This window comes from Apodemus sylvaticus, chromosome 4 (assembly GCF_947179515.1).
Source record: "Apodemus sylvaticus chromosome 4, mApoSyl1.1, whole genome shotgun sequence".
In the NCBI taxonomy this organism is placed as follows: domain Eukaryota; kingdom Metazoa; phylum Chordata; class Mammalia; order Rodentia; family Muridae; genus Apodemus; species Apodemus sylvaticus.
Genome location: NC_067475.1, coordinates 168217015 through 168240442, shown reverse-complemented (window position 1 = coordinate 168240442; position 23428 = coordinate 168217015). Strand labels below are relative to the sequence as shown.

Genomic DNA, 23428 nt, shown 5'->3' with positions numbered 1-23428 from the left:
CCTCCACATAAATGCAGATACAATGAAACTAGTAGAAGAGAAAGTGGGGAAGAGCCTTGAGGACATGTGAACAAGGGAAGATTTCCTGAACAGAAAATCAAGAGCTTATGCTATAAGATCAAGAATTGACAAATGGGACCTCATAAAATTATAAAGCTAAGGCAAAAGACAATTCCAATAGGAGAAAACAGCAACCAACAAATTGGGAAAAGATCTTTACCAACCCTACATCTGATAGAGGGTTAATAATCAAAATAAAAAAAGAAGTCAAGAAGACTCCAGAGAAACAAATAACCCATTTACGGAACAAAGAATTCTCAACTGAGGAATATTAAATGACTGAGAATTACCTAAAGAAATGTTCAACATCCTTAGTCATCAGGGAAATGCAAATCAAAATGACACTGAGATTCCACCTGACACAAGTCAGAATGGCTATTATCTAAAGATGCTAGTAAGGATGTGGAGAAAGAGGAAAACTCCTCCACTGCTGGTGGGATTGCAAGCTTGGACAACCCATTCTGGAAAGCTGTTTAGCCATTCCTCAGAAATTTAGACATAGGACTACCTGAAGACCCAGTTATAACAGCCCTGGACATATACCTAGAAGACTCTCCAATATGTAATAAGGACACATGATCCACTCTGTTCATAGCAGCAATATTTATAATAGCCAGAAGCTGGAAAGAAGCTAGTTATCTCTCAACATGAGAATGGATACAGCAATTGTGGTACATTTACATAATTACAAACCATAAATTCATGAAATTCTTAGGCAAATGGGTGGAACTAGAAAACATCATCCTGAGTGAGATAACTAAATCACAAAAGAACACATATGGCATGCACATGGCAATGTGAATATTGGCCCAGAAGCTTGGAATACACAAGATACAATTCATAAACCAAATGAAGCTCAAGAAGAAGAAAGACCATTGTATGAATACTTTTGTCCTTCTTAGAAGGGGAAACAAAATACCCATGTGAGGAGATATGGGGACAAAATGTGGAGCAAACACTGAAGTAAAGAGCATAGAGAGACAGCTTCCTCTGGGGATCTATCTCATATACAGTCTACAAAAATCCAGACACTGTTGTTGAGTTCCAACAAAGGTTTGCTGTCAGGAGCCTAAAATAGCTATTTCCTAAGAGGCTCTGCTACTACCTGACAAATTCAGAGGTGGATGCTCTCAGCCAGCCTGAGTAAAAGGTCCTTAATGGAGCAGCAAGAGAGAAAGGACCTAAGGAGCTGAAGGAGCTTGCAAACCTATAGGAGGAGCAACAATGTGAACCATCCAGTATGCCCCAGAGTTCACAGGGACTAAACCATCAACTAAAGAGTACACATGGAAGGACCCATGGCTCCAGCCACATATGTAAGCAGAGAATAGCCTTGATGGACATCAAAGGAAGGAGAAGCCCTTGGTCCTGAGGTTAGAGGTCCGATATAGGAGAATGCAAGAGCAGGGAAGCAGGAGTGGGTGCCTTGGTGAGCATGGGGAGTATGGAGAGGATATGGGGTTTCCTGAGGGGAAAACAGGAAGTGGATAACATTTGAAATATAAATAAAGAAGAGATCTTATAAAAAAGTTTTTAGAAAACCCTACCATAATCAACAAAATAAAATAAAAAATTGTGGAAAATTAACTCAATAAATTAGACTCCAGCGAGCCAAATAACCCTATTAAAAATGGGGTATAGAATTAATCAAAGAATTTTCTCTTAGGTGAAAATTAGAATTTTTACTTAGGTGGCTGGGAAACACCTAAAGAAATGTTCAACATCCTCAGTCAACAGAGAAAGGAAAATCAAAACAACCCTGATATTTCACCTCACACAAGTTAGAATTGCTAAGATCAAAAGCTCAGGAGAGAGCAGGTGCTGGTGAGAATGAGGAGAATCCACTGCAGGTGGGATTGCAAGCTGGTACAACCACTCTGGAAATCAGTCTGGTGGTTCGATCTTCAGAAAACTGGGCATGACACTTCCGGAGGACCCTGCTATACCATTCCTGGGCATATACCCAGAGGATTACCTGTCATACAATAAGGACACATGCTCCTCTGTGTTCATAGCAGCCCCATCCATAATAGCCAGAAGCTGGAAAGAACCCAGATGTCCCTCAGTGGAGGAATGGATACAGAAAATATGGTATATTTACACAATGGAATACTACTCAGCAGTTAAAAACAGTGAATTCATGAAATTCTTAAGCAGATGGTTGGAACTGGAAAATATAATATCATCCTAAGTGTGGTAACCCAATCCCAAAAGAACACACATGGAATGCAGTCACTGATAAGTGGATATTAGCCCAGAAGCTCTGAATACCCAAGACACAATTTGCATATCTAATGATTCTCAAGAAGAAGGAAGGAGAGGGCCTTAGTCCTGGACAGGCTTGATGCAGCAATGTAGCAGAGTACCAGGACAGAGAAGAAGAAGGGGCTTGATTGGAGAACGGGCAGAGAGAAGAGGGCATATGGGACATATGGGGAGTGGGGGGTGGGGGGAACCAGGAAAGGGAAAATCATTTGGAATGTAAACAAAGAATATAGAAAATATAAAATATAAAAATAAATAAAATAAAATAAAGAACCAGTACTCTTAACTCTTGAGCCAACTCTCCTGTTCTGAAATCATACTTCTATGATAAATTCATATCTTAAACAGGAAAGAATTAAGTATGTAAAATGAATTTGCATGTAAAATAATGATAAAGAATATCAAGAACATATATGATAATGCCAAATCCAACATTTGGTTAATTCAACATGTAAAAATATAATGAGCTACTTTTATATTCTAGCAATCTTACAGTCCTATATAGATATCAAACAGAAAAAAAAAGAATCAGTAAGGATTTTGATTCTTCATGGACCTTTAATTTTACACCTGAAAGGAACCTAAAATGAAACAGAGACAGTTTCCTGAAGTTTGAATAATGGGATAGCCTGCAGCTGAGGAACATACTTCATTTTCAGCAACTCAATAGCCAGATATCTAAAAGTCCCACTAGCAGCAAAAGGAGGAGAGATAACCTCGAGCCACATCTCAACTCTAAGAGTCAATGGAAACAATGCCATCCCAGAATACATTTGCAAGAGCAGGAATGACTGTGGAGCAGCATCTCATTAGCTCTCTCTACGTTCTGTTCCAGAAAGATCAGAACTATAATACTCTCTTTTCTATTACTGTGAGAATACACCCCCCCAAATAAACCAGTTAGGGTCAGAAAGATTTATGTTACCTTATGGTTCATAAAATGTATTGACATTGAAGACCAAGTATACAAATGCATGACATTATAGTGTAAAGTTTTTTTTTTTTTTTTTTTTTTTTTTTTTTTTTTTTTTTTTTTTTTGATCAAAGAATCACTCTCTGGTCCAGACCTTCATAAACTCAGGGCAAACTCATGATGCAAAGCACATTCAGTCCAACTTTAAAAGAACCAATATTCTTTACCATCTTAATGCTTTTCAAAAATCTAATGTTCCATAATCACTTCAAAGAGTCAAGGTAATTTCTTGAATTTGTCATCCTGGAGTTTTGTTGGTGTCAGTGGTGCAGTTTTGCCTGTTTCATGTTTGTGCATTGAGTGTGGCTTTTTGTGTTGTTTTTCTTTATGACCTTCTAGCACAGAATGGAATGACATTCACATTACCATTTTCAAAGGAATGGGGCATAGTGAGAAAAGAGAGAAGAAAGGAAGAATGAAGCCAGCCGAGTAAAAGTCAAATCCTAGAGTTCCATATCCAGAGCATATGGTTTCAGTTTCAAAGGGCTTATGTTTCTATACATGCGGTTCTGCTCTCTGACACTTATGTCTATCCCTTGTACTTCTGCAACTACTTATATACAGCCCTTCTTAGAAGATGCTCCATCCCCAGATTTCTGTTATCTCCAAAGTCTTGGATTTCTCACTGGAACCTAGGCTTTACCTTCAAAATGTTCCCAATGGCCTCTCAGTACCTCAATGCAAGCCTGAAAACCCTGCCCGACAGCTCCTGGACTCATCAGCCCTGGCACTATACAACCATGGAAGAAACATCTCAACTGTGCATCTTTCTTGTCAATAAACAATCTATTGACCTGTCAATAGTATTTATGAACTCATTATAATGTCTAATTATTAAAATGGATTAGCTCTCATTTTTGTCTTAATTAAAACAAAGAGCAACTTCTTCCTGAAGTTGTTATATTTCCATTATTTCTTAAGCTTCCTGACTACCTCCATTACTGAATAAGTCAGGCAGAGTTTAATCACCTCTCCCAGTGTCTTCTTTCCCCTAATGACTTCAGTTGGTCACTGTGTCAGTTAGGAACTGGTACTATTTTAGACAGGTTTCCTGCTTTATTGAAAGGTCACCCATGAAGACCTGAGCAGGCAAAGGCAGACTTCACCTTTGTTTTCTGCCTTGGTGTGCCATGCACCTGTGCAAATAGAATCCCCAGTGAGAGAGTTCCCTGAGGCCAAGGAGTTCAATTAAACTGCATCAAGAATTGGTCAGCTTCTTGCTCCTGGGAAAATCCTACTGCTGTGACTAATAAGTATTTCAAAAGAAATAAAAGAGCATGTCACTCATTCTCTGAGTGTAAGATAAGTTGTCAGGGAGACTTTGGCCAGCAGATTCTTTACTTCACCCAAGTCACTGGATTCTTTCCCTCTGTAGTTTGTATTGTCTCACTACAGAATTAAATCTTTTTCAAACCACCACCATGGAAAATCTGGTGAGGAGTAACAGCAAACAGAGGAACAGATGCAAGGTTTGTGGTAAAAGAAGAAAGAGAAATAGTGTTTGTATCAATAAGGTAAACAGGGATCTGTTACTGTTTATTATAATCTCATTGCATAAACATAGTTATAAGGTTAGATATATAGTGACCAACCTATGTGAATTATTACACAGGAAGACATGACAACAGCTTCTCTCTCTAAATTACAGAAGATATTCCTTTACTGCCTGTCATTAATAGTCCTTCATATCATTACATTTATTATACCAAAAAACAGACATAAAAGAATATGAGTAGACCATGCATTATCTTTGGCATATCTTTGGTTGATAGAGCTTAGCTTTCTTCAAAAATGGTGTTTCTTGGGAGGAACTATATGACTACATTTCAAGAAAATACTTTATCTGCCTTCAAGGACTCTAAATTTCTTGCAAAGCATTTTTGTCATAGGTCATAATTACTCTGATCTCCAGATATCTGTCTAAGGAATGAAATCTTCTCTAGCACAGATCAGTGTTTAGTGTATCACTTTTTTTCTTCTTTTAAGTAGCTATCACAGTTCCTGACAGAAAACACCAGGAAATCTGGGACACTATGAAAAGATCAAATCTAAGAATAGCAGGAATAGAAGAGGTTGAAATTTTCTAGCTCAAAGGCTCAGAAAATGTTTTCAACACAATCATAGAAGAAAATATTTCTAATTTTTTTTAAAAGGACATGCTTAAAAAGGTACCAGAAGCTTACAAAACACCAAATAGATTGGCCCAGAAAAGAAAGTCTCACATCCACATAATAATCAAGCCATTAATAGTAACAAAGTAAACAAACAAAAAATATTAAAAGCTGCCAGGGTAAAAGGCTAACTAACATACAAAGGTAGACATATTAGAATTATAACAGACCTCCCAATGGAAAATCTAAAAGCCAGAAGCTCTTTGCTGATTTCTTCAATATTATAAGAGACTACAGATGCCTGAACAGATTACTATTCCTAGCAAAAATTTCAATCTTTATAATGGAGAAAACAAGATACTCCATGACGAATTCAAATATATATAGTATCTATCAATATATCCAGCCCTACAGAAAATACTAGAAGAAAAACTTCATCAAAGGCAGTTAACAATACCCATGAAAACACAGGAAATAATCTCACACCAGAAAAGTCAACACACACACATACACACTCACACACACACACACACACACACACACACACACACACACACACACACATGCATACATGCACACACCACAATTAATAAAATAACAGGAATTAATGATAATTGATTTTTAAAATTTCTCAGTATCAATGGAATCAATTTCCCAATAAAATGTTAAATACTGAATAAATGACCCAATATGAAGGATATACACTACCTCAGAGGAAAGAATTAAAAAATATTTTCCAAGCAAATGGACCCAAGAAACAAGCTGTGTAGATATTTTAATACCTCCCAAAATATATTTGCAGCCATAGTCAAGAGATGGAGAAGGACATTTTATACACATAAAAAATCGACCAAGAAGATATTCTAGAGCAATCTTCTCTCCAGCAGCTGATTGGGCAAGTATAGCAAGGAGCACAGACAACACTAGAGTGCCCAAAACAGCTGGGACAGGGTCCACCAGGGCACCACATGTACCCAGGTGCTGGGCAGCTCCTCAGGCTTCTGAGCACTGATCCCACCAGGGGAGAACTGCTCTTTAGGGAGAGATTTGACTCCTGGGTTTAGAGGTAAGGCAGCCATATTCTCTCCAGTGACTGAGTGGGCAGGTACAGACAGGAGCAAAGGGAACATCAAAGTGCCAGAACAGCTGGGACAGGGTCAGTCTGGGCTCAACCTGCATCCAGGAACTGGGTAGTGCCACAGCACTCTGGGCCAGGGAAGAACTGGTCACCCAGGAGTGCTGAGACGGGCTTGCTGGCCCACAGGATGGAACAGTGCCAGCTAGAAACAGAAGGACCAACTAACACCAGAGATAGCCAGATGGCAAAAGGCAAATATAGGAATATTACCTACAGAAATCAAGGCAACATGGCACCACCCAAACCCAATTCTCCCAAGCCAGCAAGTCCTGGATACCCCAAAACACTGGAAAAGTAAAATTTGGATTTAAAATCACAGCTCATGATGTTGACATAGGGCTTCAAGAAGGACATAAAAACTCCCTTAAAGAACACAGGTGAACAGGTAGATGCCCTTAAAGAATTATAAGAAAGCACAGCAAAACTGGAGAAGGAATTGAACAAAACCATCCAGGATCTAAAAATAGAAGTAGAAACAATAAAGAAACCATAAAGGGAAACAACTCTGGACATAGAAAAATTAGGAAAGAGGTCAGGAGTGATGGATCCAAGCATCAGCTGCAAAATACAAGAGATAGAAGAGAGAATCTCAGATGCAGAAGATACCATAGAAAGCATTAAGACTACAGTCAAAGAAAATGAAAAATGCAAAAAGCTACTGAACCAAAACATCAGAGAATCCAGGACAAAATGAGGAGACCAAAGCTGAGGATTATGGGTATAGAAGAGTGTGAAGATATCCAAATAAAGGGCTAGTAAATGTCTTCAAGAAAATTATAGAAGAAAACTTCTCTAACCTAAAAAAAGAGATGCCCATGAATATTCAAGAAGTCTATAAAACTCCAAACAGATTTGACCAGAAAAGAAATTTCTCCCATCACATAATAATTAAAATTCCAAATGCACTAAACAAAGAAAGAATATTAGAAGGAGAAGAGAAAAAGTTCAAGTGACATATAAAGGTAGAGCTATCAGAATTACACCAGACTACTCACCAGAGACTATAAAAGCCAGAAAATCCTGGGCAGATGTCATATAGACCCTAAGGGAACACAAATGACAACACAGGCTATGATATCCAGCAAAACTCTCAATTACTATAGATGTAGAAACCAAGATATTTCATGGCAAAAACAAATTTGCACAATATCTTTCCACAAATCAAGTCCTTCAAAGGATAATGAATGGAAAACACCAACAAAAGGAGGGAAACTCTTCAGTAGTAAAAGCAAGAAATTAATCTTCTTTAGCAAAGCAAAAAGAAGAGAGACACAAAAACATAACACCACCTCTAATAACAAAAATAACAGGAAGCAACAATCATGACTCCTTAATATCTCTTAATATCAGTGGGCTCAATTCTCCAATAAACATATAGAGTAAGATACATAAGCAGGACCCAACATTTTGCTGCATACAGGAAACCCAACTCAGGCAAAAAGACAGACACTTCTTCAGAATAAAAGGCTAGAAAATAATTTTCCAAGCAAATGGTCCCAAGAAACAAGCTGGTGTAGGATTCCAATATCGAATGAAATCTACTTTTAACCTAAAGTACTCAAAAAAGATAAGGAAGGACATTTCATTCTCATCATAGGAAAAATCTACCAAGAAAAACTTTTAATTCTGAACATACATGCTCCAAATACAAGGGCACCAACATTCAGAAAAGAAACATTACTAGAGCTCAAAGTGCACATTACCCTCCACACAATAATAGTTGGAAACTTCAACACTGCACTCTCATTAATGGACAGACCAGGGAAAAACAAATTAAACAGAGAAACAGTGAAACTAATAGAAGTTATGAACCAAATGGATTTATCAGATATCTATAGAACATTTTATCCTAAAACAAAAGAATATAACTTCTCAGCACCTCACAGTACCTTCTCCAAAATTGACTATATACTCAGTCAAAAAACAGACCTCAGCAGATATAAAAAGATTGAAATAATTCCATGCACCCTATCAGATCACCGCAGACTAAAGTTGGTCTTCAATAACAACAAAAACAACAGAAAGCCCCCATACACATGGAAACTGAACAACATTCCACTCAACGATAACTTGGTCAAGGAAGAAATAAATAAAGAAATTAAAAAGTTTTTAGAATTTAAGAAAATGAGGGCACAACATACACAAACTTATGGGAAACAATGAAAGCAGTGCAAAGAGGAAAACTCATAGTTCTGAGAGCCTTCCAAAAGAACCTGGAAAGAGCAAACACAAACAGCTTAACAGCACAGCTGAAAACTCTAGAACACAAAGAAGCAAACGTATCCACAGGACTGAAATCAACCAAGTAGAAACAAAAACAACTAGATAAAGAATTAACCAAACCAGGAGCTGGTCTTTAAAAAAAAAAGCAACAATATAGATAAATCCTTGGCTAAACTAGTCAGAGCACACAAGAGGCAGTATCCAAATCATCAAAATCAGAAATGAAAAGGGAGACATAAAAAGAGATACTGAGGAAATCCAAAAAAAAAAAAATCATCAGATGGTACTACAAAATTTTATACTCAACAAAAGTGGAAAATCTAGACTAAGTGGACAATTTTCTGGACAGATACCAGGTACCAAATTTAAATTAGATCAGATAAATGATCTAAACAATACCATAATCCATAAAGAAATAGAAGCAGTCATCAATAGTCACCCAACCAAAAAAATCTCAGAACTAGGTGGGTTCAATTCAGAGTTTGATCAGATCTTCAAAGAAGACTTAACACCAATATTCTTCAAACCATCCCACAAATAGAAACAGAAGGAGCATTATCCAACTCATTTTATGAATCCACAATTACTGTGATAGTTAAACCACACAGAGACCCAACAAAGAAAGATAACTTTAGACCACGTTTCCTTATAAATATCAATTGAAAAATACACAATAAAATTTTTACCAACCAAATCCAAGAACACATCTATATGATCATTCATCATGATCAAGTAGGCCTTATCCCAGGGATGCAGGGATGGTTCAATATATGGGAATTCATCAGTGAATTCCACTATATAACAAACTCAAAGAAAAAAAATCACATGATAATTTCATGAGATTCTTAGGAAGCATTTGACAAAATCCAATATCCCATCATGATAAAAGTCGTGCAAAGATCAGAAATTCAAGGTCAATACCTAAACATAGTAAAAACAATATACAGGAAACCAGTAGCCAACACTAAACTAAATGGAGAGAAATTTGAAGTAATCCTCATAAAATCAGGGACTAGACAAGCCTGTCTATTTTTTCCCAACCTGTTCAATATAGTATTTGAAGTCCTAGCCACAGCAATTAGACAACAAAAGGAGGTAAAAGGCATTTACGTTGGGAAGAAGAAGTCAAAGTATAACTATTTGCAGATGGTATGATAGTATATTTAAGTAACCCCAAAAATTCAACCAGAGAATGCCTAATCCTGACAAATAACATCAGCAATGTTGCAGGATATAAAATTAACTGAAAAAAATCAATAGCTTTCCTAGATTCAAAGAATAAAGAGTCTAAAAAAGAAATTAGGTAAATGATACTCTTCACAATAGCAACAAATAATATAAAATACCTTGGTGTGGCTCTAACCAAGCAAATTTATGACAATAACTTCATGTCTTTGAAGAAAGATACTGAAGAAGATCTCAGAAGATGGAAAGAACTCCCATGCTCATGGATTGACATGGTTAATATACTAAAAATGGCCATCTTGCCTAAAGCAATCTATAGATTCAATGCAATCCCCATCAAACTTTCAACTCAATGTTTCATATAGTTAGAAAGAGCAATTTCCAAATTTTTCTGGAATAACAAAAAGCCTAAGAGAGTGAAAACTATTCTCAACAATAAAATAACATTTAGCAGAATAACCATCCTTGACCTCAAGCTTTACAACAAAGAAATCATCATAAAAAACTGCATGGTATTGGTACAGAGACATGCAGGAAGATCAATGGAATAGAATTGAAGACCCAGAAATGAAACCACATACCTATGGTCTCTTGATCTTTGACAAAGGAGCTAAAACCATCCAGGGCAAAAAAGACAGTATTTTCAACAAATGGTGTTGGGTCAACTGGTATTCAACATGTAGAAGGATGCAAATTGATCCATTCTTATCTCACTGTACAAAGCTCAAGTACAACTGGATAAAGTACTCCACATAAAACCAAATACACATAATCTAATAGAAGAGAAATTGGGGAAGAACCTGGAGCACATGGGCACAGGGGGAAATTTCCCAAATTTAACTCCAATGTCTTATGCTCTAAGATCAAGAATTGACAAATGCAACCTCATAAAATTGCAAACTTCTGTTAGGCAAGGACACAGTGAGTAGGATAAAATGGCAACCAACAGACTGAGAAAAGATCTTTACCAATCCTTCATCTGATAGAGGGATAATATCCAATATATACAAAGAACTCAAGAAGTTACATACCAGAGAAACAAATAATCCTTTTAAAATGGGGTACCAGAGTTAAACATGGAATTCTCAATTAAGAAATACTGGATGGCTGAGAAGCATCTAAAGAAAGTTTAACATGCTTAGTCATCAGGAAAATTCAAATCAAAACAATCCTGAGATTCCACCTCAAACCAGTTAGAATGGCCAATATCAAAAACTCAGGAGCCAGCAAATGCTGGAGAGGATGTGGATAAAAAGGAACACTCCTATTTTGCTGGTGGCATTGAAAGCTGGCAAAACCATTCTGGAAATCACTTGGGCAATTCCTTAGAAAATTGGACATAGCTCTACCTTAGGACCCACCTATACCACTGCTGGGAATATACCCAGAAGATGCCCCAACATGTAATAAGGAAACATATTCCACTATGTTCATAGCAGCCTTATTTGTAATAGCCAGAAGCTGGAAAGAACCCACATGGCCCTCAACAGAGGAATGGATACAGAAAATGAGGTACATTTACAAAAGGGAGTGCTACTAAGCTCTTAAATATAATGAAATCGTGAAATTCTTAGGCAAGTGGATGGAACTAGAAAATATCATCCTGTATGAGGTAACCCAATCACAATAGAAAATACATGGTATGCACTTGCTGATAAGTAGATATTAGCCCAAAAGCTCAGAATATCCAAGATACAACTCATAGACCACATGAATCTCAAGAAGAAGGAAGACCCATGTGTGGGTACTTTGATCCTTATTTTAAAGTAGATCAAAATATCCATGGCTCACAGCTAACAAAAAGAATGAACACTGGGTCCCCAGTGGAGCAGCAAGGTAAAGGACCCAAGGAGTTGAAGATGTTTGCAGCCCTGGAAACGGAACAATAATATGTACCAACTAGTAACCCTAGAGCTTCCAGGGACTAAACTCCCAACCAAATAGAATACATGGAGGGACCTATGGCTCCAGCTACATATGTAGCAGAAGATCACCATTTTAGAAATCAATGAAAGAGGAGACATTTGGTGCTGTGAAGGCTCTATTCCCCAGAATAGGGGAATGAAAGTCAGGAAGTTGGGGGGAGGGTGTGAGCAGGGAAGGGGAATGGGATAGATTTTCAGTGGGGTAATGTGGAAAGAGGATACTATTTAAAATGTAAATAATTTTACATTTAATACATTTTACATTTAATGTCTAATAAAATAAATAAAAAAGAAGGTATTCTATTCCTAAACATCCATGTTGCAAAGGCAAGGTTTATTAAGGAAGCATTACAAAACTTAATTCCCACACTGAAAGCAACACATCAATAATGGGAAACTTCAACACCCCATTCTCATCAGAGCATCATTAACACAGACTCTAAACAGAGAAAAAGTGGAATTCACAGATGTTTTGAACCAAACGGATTTAACACATATCTACAGGAAATTTTGCCCAAACATAAATGAATATACTTTTGTTTCAGCACTTCCTGAGACCTTCTTGAAAATACAGATACAAGAAAATTGAAATAATGCCCTTTATTCTTCTTATAAGACAACCATGGATTAAAGCTGGACTTCAACAACAAAAGATTAAAAATAGAACACTTACAAACTCATGGAAACTGAACGTCTCTTTACTGAATGACCACCAAAGGGTAAAATAAACACAAATTAAATACTTCTTAGAGTTCAATGAAAATGAATGTACAAAATATTCCAACTTATGGGACTCAACGAAAACAGATAAAAAGAAATTCCATAGAATTAAATAACTTCATAAAGAAATTAAAGAGATTTCATACTAGCAATTTAAAAGCACACCTAAAAACTCTTGAACCAAAAAGAAGCAAATACACCCAAGAGGATTAGGCAGCACAAAATAAACTCTGGGCTGACATTAAAAAATAAGAAATGAAAACAAAGAGTTGGCTCTTTGAAAAAAAAAAAATCAGCAAGATAGCCAAACCCATAGTCACAGTAACTAATGAAAAGCAGATATAACAACAAAAATGATAGAAGAAAATCCAAAGAATCATTACACCTGTCTTCAAAAACCTGTACGCTATGAAATTTGAAAATCTAAAAGAAGTATCCAAATTCCTTGTTATGTACCATTTACCAAAGTTAAGTCCAGATCAAATAAGCAATTTAAGCAGACCTATATCCCTAAGGAAATAGAAGTCATTAAAAAAAATCTCCCAACCAACCAACCAACCAAAAAAAAAAAAAAAAAACAAATGAATAGATAGATAGATAGGTAGATAGATAGATAGATAGATAGATAGATAGATAGATAGATAGACAGACAGACAGACAGACAGACAGACAGACAGACAGACAGACAGATAGATAGATAGATAGATAGATGGATGGATGGATGGATGGATGGATGGATGGATGGATGGATGGATGGATGGGTGGGTGGGTGGATGGATGGATGGATGGATGGGTGGATGGATAGGTGGGCGGACAAACGGATGGACAGACGGACGGAAGGACAGAGAGAGAGAGAGAGAGAGAGAGAGAGAGAGAGAGAGAGAGAGAGAGAGAGAGAGAGAGAGAGAGATGGATAAATTCTCAGGGCCAGACTGTTTTAGCACAAATTCTACAGGACTTTCAAAGAAAAATTAGTACTCCTCAAAGTATTCCACAGAATATAAACAAAAGGAACACTGCAAAATAAAATACTTGCAAACTGGATCCAAGAACACACCAAAAGGATTATCTAACATGATCAAGTAGGCTTTATCTCAGAGATACAAGGATGGTTCAATATAAGAAAAGTTGTCAATGTAATCCACAATGTAAACAATCTGGAAAAAAAGACCTTCTCATTAGATGCTGAAGAAGCCTTTGGCAAAAATCTAATACCTCTTCATTATAAAAGTTTTGGAGAGATCATGGATTCAAGTCACCACCTTAATATAGTACAGGCAATATATAACAAGCTGATATCCAATATCATATTAAATGGAGAGCAATTAAAACAATTCCATTACTAGAAAATGCTGTCCACTCTCTACATATCTATTCAATATATAACTGAAAGTTCAAGCTAGAAAAATAAGATAATTAAAAGTAACCAACTGGATACAAATTGGAAAGCAAGAAAGCAAAGTACCATTCTTTGCATATAATTGTATCTATAAATGACCCCAAAAATTGTACCCAAGAATTCCTACAGCTGATAAACACCAGCTGGATACAAGATAACACAAACATACATACACGTGAGCACACACACACACATGCACGCATGCACGCACACACACACACACACACACACAATCAGTAGCCCTCTTATATATAAGTGATAAATGGACTGAAAAAGATATCAAGGAAACAACAGCCTTTATAATATCTACAAATAATATAAAATACCTTAGTATGATGCAACTCAAATAATAACTTCAAGTCCTTGAAGAAAGAAATTGGAGACAGTCTCAGAAGTTGTAAAAATACCACATGGTCATTGTTGTAGGACTCTTAATTGTGGAAGCTGTGGCTGTCTCTGACTCTTTTGCCAGATTATTGGGACTCTTTTTCTCCTATTGGGTTTCCTAGTCCCATCCTTGTTATAGGGAAGGTGCTCAGGCTTACTGCAGCTTGATATGCAATTTTTGGTAAATATTCACAGAAGGCCTGCTCTTTTCTTTTCTTTTCTTTTCTTTTCTTTTCTTTTCTTTTTTTTATTCGATATATTTTTTATTTACATTTCAAATGATTTCCCCTTTTCTAGCCCCCCACACCCTGAAAGTCCCATAAGCCCCCTTTTCTCCCCCTGTCCTGCCACCCACCCCTTCCCACTTCCCCGTTCTGGTTTTGCCCTATACTTCTTCACTGAGTCTTTCTAGAACAAGGGGCCACTCCTCCTTTCTTCTTGTACCTCATTTGATGTATGGATTATGTTTGGGGTATTCCAGTTTTCTAGGTTAATATCCACTTATTAGTGAGTGCATACCATGAGTCACCTTTTGAGTCTGGGTTACCTCACTTAGTATGATGTTTTCTAGCTCCATCCATTTGCCTAAGAATTTCATGAATTCATTGTTTCTAATGGCTGAATAGTACTCCATTGTGTAGATATACCACATTTTTTGCATCCACTCTTCTGTTGAGGGATACCTGGGTTCTTTCCAGCATCTGGCAAATATAAATAGGGCTGCTATGAACATAGTAGAGCATGTATCCTTATTACATGGTAGGGAATCCTCTGGGTATATGCCCAGGAATGGTATAGCAGGATCTTCTGGAAGTGAGGTACCCAGTTTTTGGAGGAACCTCCACACTGATTTCCAGAGTGGTTGTACCAATTTGCAACCCCACCAGCAGTGGAGGAGTGTTCCTCTTTCTCCACATCCTCTCCAACACCTGCTGTCTCCTGAATTTTTAATCTTAGCCATTCTGACTGGTGTAAGGTGAAATCTCAGGGATGTTTTGATTTGCATTTCCCTAATGACTAATGAAGTTGAGCATTTTTTAAGATGCTTCTCCACCATCCGAAGTTCTTCAGGTGAGAATTCCCTGTTTAACTCTGTACCTCACTTTTTAATAGGGTTGTTTGGTTTTCTGGAGTCTAACTTCTTAAGTTCTTTATATATATTGGATATTAGCCCTCTATCTGATGTAGGATTGGTGAAGATCTTTTCCCAATTTGTTGGTTGCCGATTTGTCCTTTTGATGGTGTCCTTTGCCGTACAGAAACTTTGTAATTTTATGAGGTCCCATTTGTCAATTCTTGATCTTAGAGCATACGCTATTGGTGTTCTGTTCAGAAATTTTCTCCCTGTACCAATGTCCTCAAGGGTCTTCCCCAGTTTCTTTTCTATTAGCTTCAGAGTGTCTGGCTTTGTGTGGAGGTCCTTGATCCATTTGGATTTGAGCTTAGTACAAGGCGATAAAGATGGATCAATTCGCATTCTTCTGCATGCTGACCTCCAGTTGAACCAGCACCATTTGTTGAAAAGGCTATCTTTTTTCCATTGGATGTTTTCAGCCCCTTTGTCGAGGATCAAGTGGCCATAGGTGTGTGGGTTCATTTCTGGATCTTCAATCCTGTTCCATTGATCTGCCTGCCTGTCACTGTACCAATACCATGCAGTTTTTAACACTATTGCTCTGTAGTATTGCTTGAGGTCAGGGATACTGATTCCCCCAGAATTTCTTTTGCTGCTGAGAATAGTTTTAGCTATCCTGGGTTTTTTGTTATTCCAGATGAATTTGTTAATTGCTTTTTCTAACTCTGTGAAGAATTGAGTTGGGATTTTGATGGGTATTGCATTGAATCTGTATATTGCTTTTGGCAAAATGGCCATTTTAACTATATTGATTCTGGCGATCCATGAGCATGGGAGGTTTTCCCATTTTTTGAGGTCTTCTTCCATTTCCTTCTTCAGAGTCTTGAAGTTCTTGTCGTAAAGATCTTTCACATGTTTGGTAAGAGTCACCCCAAGATACTTTATACTGTTTGTGGCTATTGTGAAGGGGGTCATTTCCCTAATTTCTTTCTCAGCCTGCTTATCCTTTGAGTATAGGAAGGCCACTGATTTGCTTGAGTTGATTTTATAACCTGCCACTTTGCTGAAGTTGTTTATCAGCTGTAGGAGTTCTCTAGTGGAGTTTATTGGGTCACTTAGGTAGACTATCATGTCATCTGCAAATAATGATAGTTTGATTTCTTCCTTTCCAATTTGTATCCCTTTGACCTCCTTATGTTGTCGAATTGCCTGAGCTAGTACCTCAAGTACAATATTGAAAAGATAAGGAGAGAGGGGGCAGCCCTGTCTAGTCCCTGATTTTAGTGGGATTGCTTCAAGTTTCTCTCCATTTAGTTTGATGCTGGCTACCGGTTTGCTGTATATTGCTTTTACTATGTTTAGGTACGGGCCTTGAATTCCCTTTCTTTCCAAGACTTTAAGCATGAAAGGATGCTGAATTTTGTCAAATGCTTTTTCAGCATCCCTGCTCTTTTCTTAATAGAAAGAGAATTTGAGTTTACAGGGTTAGGGTAACTGGAAGAAAAGCATAGAGGGGAAACTGCAGCCAGGTTATAAAAAAAGTGATGACAAAAATAAAAGCTCCAAGGGCTATGGATTTGTACATTTTGAAACACAGGAAGCAGCTGAAAGAGCTATTGAAAAGTGAATGACATACTTCTAAATGATCACAAAGTGTTTGTTGGATTATTTAAATCTTGGAAGGGATAAGAAGCAGAACTTGGTCCAAGGGCAAAGGCGTTCCCCAATCTTTACATCAAGTACTTTAGAGAAGACAAGGATGATGAGTGCATTGAGAAACTCTTTGGCATGTTTGAACCTGCCTTAATTGTTAAAGTAATGACAGATGAAAGTGGAAAATCCAAAGGATTTGGATTTGTAAACTTTGAAAGGCATGAAGATGCACAGGAAGCTGTGGATGAGGTGAATGGAAAGGAGCTCAATTGATAATAGATTTATGCTAGTCAAGCTCCGAAAAAAAGTGGAACGGGAGACGGAACTTAAGTACATATTTGAACAGATGAAGCAAAGTAGGATCACCAGATATCAACGTGTGAATTTTTATGTGAAAACCCTTGATGATGGTACTGATGACTAGCTTCTCTGGAAGGAGCTTCTCAATTTGCTACAATTTGGTGCAAAAGTAATGATAGAGGGTGGGCACAGCAAGGGGTTTGCTTTAGCATGTTTTTCATCCTCTGAAGAAGTCATTAAAACAGTAGCGGTGAATGGTAGAATTGCAGCCAAGAAGCCACTATATGTAGTTTTAGCTCAGTGCAAAGAAGAGCACCAATCTCACTTCACTAACATGATGAGGATGGCAAGTGTGTAAGCTGAGCTGTGCCCAACCCCATGCTCAACCTTTACCGGACAACACCTCCTTCAGGTTACTTCATGGCAGCAACCCCACTGACTCAGAACTGTGCTGCATAATATCCTCCTAGTCAAATTGCTCAAGAAAGACCAAGTCTTCACTGGACTGCTCAGTGTGCTAAACCTCATCCATTCCAGAATATGCCTGCTACCAACCTGCTACTAGACCACCATTCAGTACGATGAGACCAGCTTCCTCACAGATTCCACAAGTTATGTCAACACAGTATGTTGCTAACACATCAACACAGATAATGGATCCACATCCTGCAGCTGCTGCTGCTGAAGCCACTCCTGCTGTTTGCACTGTTTCCCAGTATAATTAGGCAGTGGGAGTCGGCAATCCCCAGCAACATCTTAATCCAAAGCCACAAGTTACCATGGGACAGCCTAGTGTTCATGTGCAAAGTCAAGAACCTTCAGCTGCTTCCATGTTGGTATCTGCACCCCCACAAAAACAAATGTTGGGTGAATGACTGTTTACTCTTTTTTTTTATATTATTTGTTTACATTCTAAAAGCTTTCCCCTTTCCCAGTCCACCCCCCCATATGTCCCATAAGTCCTCTTCTCTCCATCCATTCTCCTATCTTTCCCCCTCCCTTTTCTCTGTCCTGGTACTCCCCTACAATGCTAGATCAAGCCTTTCCAGGATTCGGGCCCTCTTCTTCCTTCCTCATGGGAATCATTTGATATGCTAACTGTATCTACAGTATTCAGAAGTTCAGGGCTAATTATTATCCACGTATCAATGATTGCATTCCATGTGTTTTCTTTTGTGATTGCTTTACCTCGCTTAGGATGATATTTTTCCAGTTCCATCCATTTTCCCAGCATTCAATAAGGACACATGCTCCACTATGTTCATAGCAGCCTTATTTATAATAGCCAGAAGCTGGAAAGAACCCAGATATCCCTCAATGGAGGAATGGATACAGAAAATGTGATATATATACACAATGGAATACTATTCAGCCATTAAAAACAATGAATTCATGAATTTTTTAGGCTGTTTACTCTTATTCAAGTCATGAACCTTTCCCTTGCTGGCAAAATCATTCACATGCAGTTAGAGATTGACAACTCAGAAATGCTTCACATGCTTGAGTCTCCAGTCTCTCCACACAAAGATGGATGAAGCTGTAGTTGTTCTACAAGCCCACCAATCAAAAGAGTCTATCCAGAAATCAGTGAACAGTTCCAACCATCTAAATCATAAACATCAAAAATTAAATATTATGAAAAAACATTGCAAAATAGAAAATAAATTTAAAAAAATGAAAGGAAACTTTGAGCCTTATAACCTGAGCAAAATGCCAGTCTATAAACAGTGCTAGTCCTAGATTACTTGAGTTAAAACAAAAAACAAACAAAAAGATAGTAAAATATAAGAAAAAAAATAATGTTTTATGGACCCTGGGAAAAGAATTTTCAAACTATAAAAATTTAAAGCATTTCTTCCTTTATGAAGTAGCTTGAGACCTACCTCAGTTCTGTTTTAAGGAGTAGAACAGATCACTGAGCAAAGAAACATAATTTGGGTTATAAAATTGTTGCTTTAATAAAAATTTCTAAAGGAGAAAAAATTTTTCAAAAAGCAAAAACTGTGATGGCTATCCTGGTGGTTAACTTGATTACATATGGAATGAACTACACTCCAGAAAGAGAGGCCACGCCTGTAATCTAGATCTTGAGGTTGGAAGACATGTTTCTGACTTGGATCTTGACATGCAGATCTTGAGGCATAGTGAAAAACATAGACCCAGGCAAGGTAGTACATGCCTTTAATTCCAGGAGACTGAGGCAAGTCTCTGAGTTCAAGGTCCACCTGGTATGAAACAAATTTTAAATACAGGCATGATGGTAGACACCTTTAATCTGAGACACACCTTCTGCTAAAGACCTACCTAAGGACATTGGAAGATGGAAGATTTAGTCTTCTTCAACTGGTTGCCCTTATTTTGCCAGGACACCTATTAGACCCTACTTCTACAGAAGACCAGCTTAAAGAACTAGCCTCATGGGACTGAACAGCTTCTAGATCCTTGGACTTCCCATTCACAGCTGCCCAATGTTGGGTTAGTTAGGTTACAGACTGTAAATCATTACAATAAATTCCTTCAATTTGGAGAGTCATGCCATGATTACTGTGATTCTTGAGCACCCTAAGACACAAATCAAACAAATATAAAGAAAAACATTTTAAAAGAGTCAAAGAAAAAGGACAAGGAACATTTACAGATACTGAGAAATATACCATTGCACACATAGAAAATCCAGACTATCAAAACCAGAAACTATAATTTATACACAAATATCTGTAATATTTAGAAAAATGCAAATGTAAATCATTCTGTAAGTTCCTCACAAAATTGAAAATAGATCTATCTGAAGACACAACAATACTACTCTTGGGAATATACCCAAAGGATACTTCGCCATGCCACAGGGGCACATGTTTCACTATGTTCATCGTGGCCTTATTTGTGATAGCCAGAAGTGGAAACAACCCAGATGTCCCACAACAGATGGATGTATACTAATAATGTGGTTCATTTACATAAGAGAATATGATTCATCTATTAAGAGAAAGGATATCCTGAGTTTTGTGGGCAAATGGATGAAAATAGAAAATATCATCCTGAATGACATAACTCAGACTCAATAGAAAACACATGGTATGGTATGTTCTCATTAATAAGTGCATATTAGCTGAAAAAGTTCAGAATGCCCAAGAAAAAGTCCATAGAACTCAAAATGGTTAACAAGCAGAAGGGCCCAAGTGGGGATGCCTCAATCCCACTTTGTAGGAAGAAGAAAGCAATCTCAGAAGAGAAGAAGGAGTGAGGGACTTGGCTGGGAAAGGGGACAGGGAGAAGAGAAGAACATGATCATATATTGTGTACAGAGAAAGGACTGAAGCCTTGAGGGTGAGCAGAAAGAACAGAGACAAGCATCTTCAGGAGGTAGGAGGTAGAACATAAGTAGGGGGTAGGAGGTAGGTAGGAGTTAAGGGGTAGGAGGGAGGTAGGAGGGAGGAGGTAGGATGTTGGAGGTTGGAGGTTGGAGGTTGGAGGTTGGAGGTTGGAGGTTGGAGGTTGGAGGTTGGAGGTAGGAGGTAGGTAGGAGGTAGGAGGTAGGTGGGAGATGGGAGGTAGGAGGTAGGAGGTAGGTGGGAGATGGGAGGTGGGAGGTAGGTGGGAGGTGGGAGGTGGGAGGTGGGAGGTGGGAGGAGGGAGGAGGGAGGAGGGAGGAGGGAGGAGGGAGGAGGGAGGTTGACCCTCCAGAATGATGGAGGGAACTGGGAGGTGAGAGACTTTCAGGACTCAAAGAGAGAAACCTTAGACAACATGCCCTACACTGGTGAGAGGGAACTTATAGAGCCTACCTCCAGCAGAAAGACAGGGCATCAAGTGAGAAATAGGGTTGCCATCCCACAGTCAAAACTCTGACTCAGAATTGTTCCAGTCTGGGAAAACTAAAGGGAGAAAAATGGAGATCATGAGGAAAAGGAGGCCCAGTGATAGGCCAAAATTGGAATCCAGCTCACACTCCAGCCTGACACTATTACTGAGATTATGGGGTACAGACTAAAAGGGACATACCAAGACAGCCCTCTAAAATAGCCAACAAGCCACTGATAGAGTATTATACACAGCAAATAGACAGAAGCTGCTGACTCCTGTTGTTGAATTAGGGAGAAGTTGGAAGAAAGTGAGGAGTACAACCCTGTAGGAGGACCGCAGTCTCAATTAATCTAGACCCCTGAAAGCTCTCAGACACTAGACCACCAACCAGTCATCGGCAGCATATACCAGCTAATATGCTTCCCCTAACACATAAACAGCAGAGGAATGCCAGCTGTTGTTCAGTCAGAAAAGATGCACCAAACCCTCAAGAGACTGGAGGCCCAGGAAGTGGAGAGGTCTGTTGGGGTGGGTGTGGGTGTGGTGGGCACATTCTTGTGAAGATGGAGCGGATAGAGATATGGCATCTTTAACAGTTGGATGGTGGTCCAGGAAGCAGAAAATCTAGAATATAAAAAAATGATTAAATAAAATTAAAAAATAAAATAAATGGTACAATTTAAAATCATTAACATATAAAGAAAAGCAGTTTGATATTATGATTCACACATATGATACTCGAATTAGCTCTGACAGGCCTTTAAGTGTAGTTTTCATTTCCTGAGTAAAATGAAAAATATATTTCCTATAAGTATCACAGTAAAGAAAAATATTTTTCTATATTTAAAAACCATTGTTCTACTTCAAAACTCAAATTGGATCCCAATTCTTCATAGAGTGACACTGTAAGCAGCATCACTGATAAAGGTATTTATAACAGAAAATGTACACTTAAGATTTTATTACTTAATGTAGTTTAATGCATTAGTCCAATGCTTACCTGGATGAAAACACTCTTTGTTGTTGTTATTGTTCTTGTTAACAGTTTATCAATTCTTTGTGAATTTTACATCATGAACCTCAATCCTACTCAAGCACCTGTCCCTTCAATCTGCTATCATCTCTTGCAACTTCTCCACTAAAAGAAAACAAAGCAAACAAAACAAGTACAAATAAAACAACCACCACAACCACCACCACCATCACACAAACAAAACAGCAGCAACAACTACAACAACAAGAACATCTTATCATGGCAGCTATGATTTGTCATGGTGTGACACGCAGAATACCCTTTCACTCAAACAGCTTGGCTTACAAATGTTCATTTTAATGAATCATTGTCTGGTTAGAAGCCTTTGATTTCTGGTACACCAGCAATACTGGATGCTCACTTGGCCTTCTCTCAAATATCCTGTTGGTGCATTACATCATTGATATCCTACAGCTTTAGAGAGGCAGAGCAGGTCCGTTCATGTGGTTCAGCAGTTCATAGATGGGTAAATGTTGGGGTGGGCCAACTCCAAAACATGGATCTGTGCCTGGGTGGAAAATGAGCTATTCAGCCTGCTGATCTGTTTCCACATGTCCAGGGTCAGCTCTCCATCTTAACTAACAAATCTTGCTACTACTCAAAAATAAGAAAGACAGAAGGAAATTTTAAATAGACAAATGAATGGTCCTTAAATCAAAATTCTTGTTTAAAATAATAAAGTAGTTTGTCTAGAAAAAACATTTGTCAATGCAAGGATGAATGAAAAAAATCTGATTAATTAATACAACATATGCAAAAATACTTTGACATTAGTCAGACATCAGTAATTAACCAAAGTTAATGGGGAAAAAGGATATAAAAATGGAAATAAGTGCAAATAAAAGTTCTTTCTTTTTATTCTCTTAATCGCTTTAAAGGTTATTTGAAAATTTATGGCAAAATAATATAGTTTATTGTTTACATTTTAATTATGTGATAAAAGTGCTAAATAATAGGCTAAGGATTAATTTCATTAGAATATTCTTTATGATTTACAGAAATAGTAGATATGAACACTAGCTAGTGTGACATGCTGAAAACACGTTGCATTTCTTGAAAAAAGTTAAAAAAAATATGTGTAAAGCCCTAATATTAAAAGATGAAGAACACAGGAATTCTTCAGACAAGGTACAAAACACAGAATAAAATGATTAAAACAAAAATAACTTTATGAGGT

The 23428-nt window shown here is 37.7% G+C and overlaps 1 pseudogene; it reads left to right on the top strand.

The window, feature by feature from the left end:
- LOC127683772 (polyadenylate-binding protein 1-like) overlaps positions 1–19498 on the top strand; it is a 181432-nt pseudogene extending 161934 nt beyond the window's left edge.
- Positions 19499–23428: the final 3930 nt, after the last annotated feature.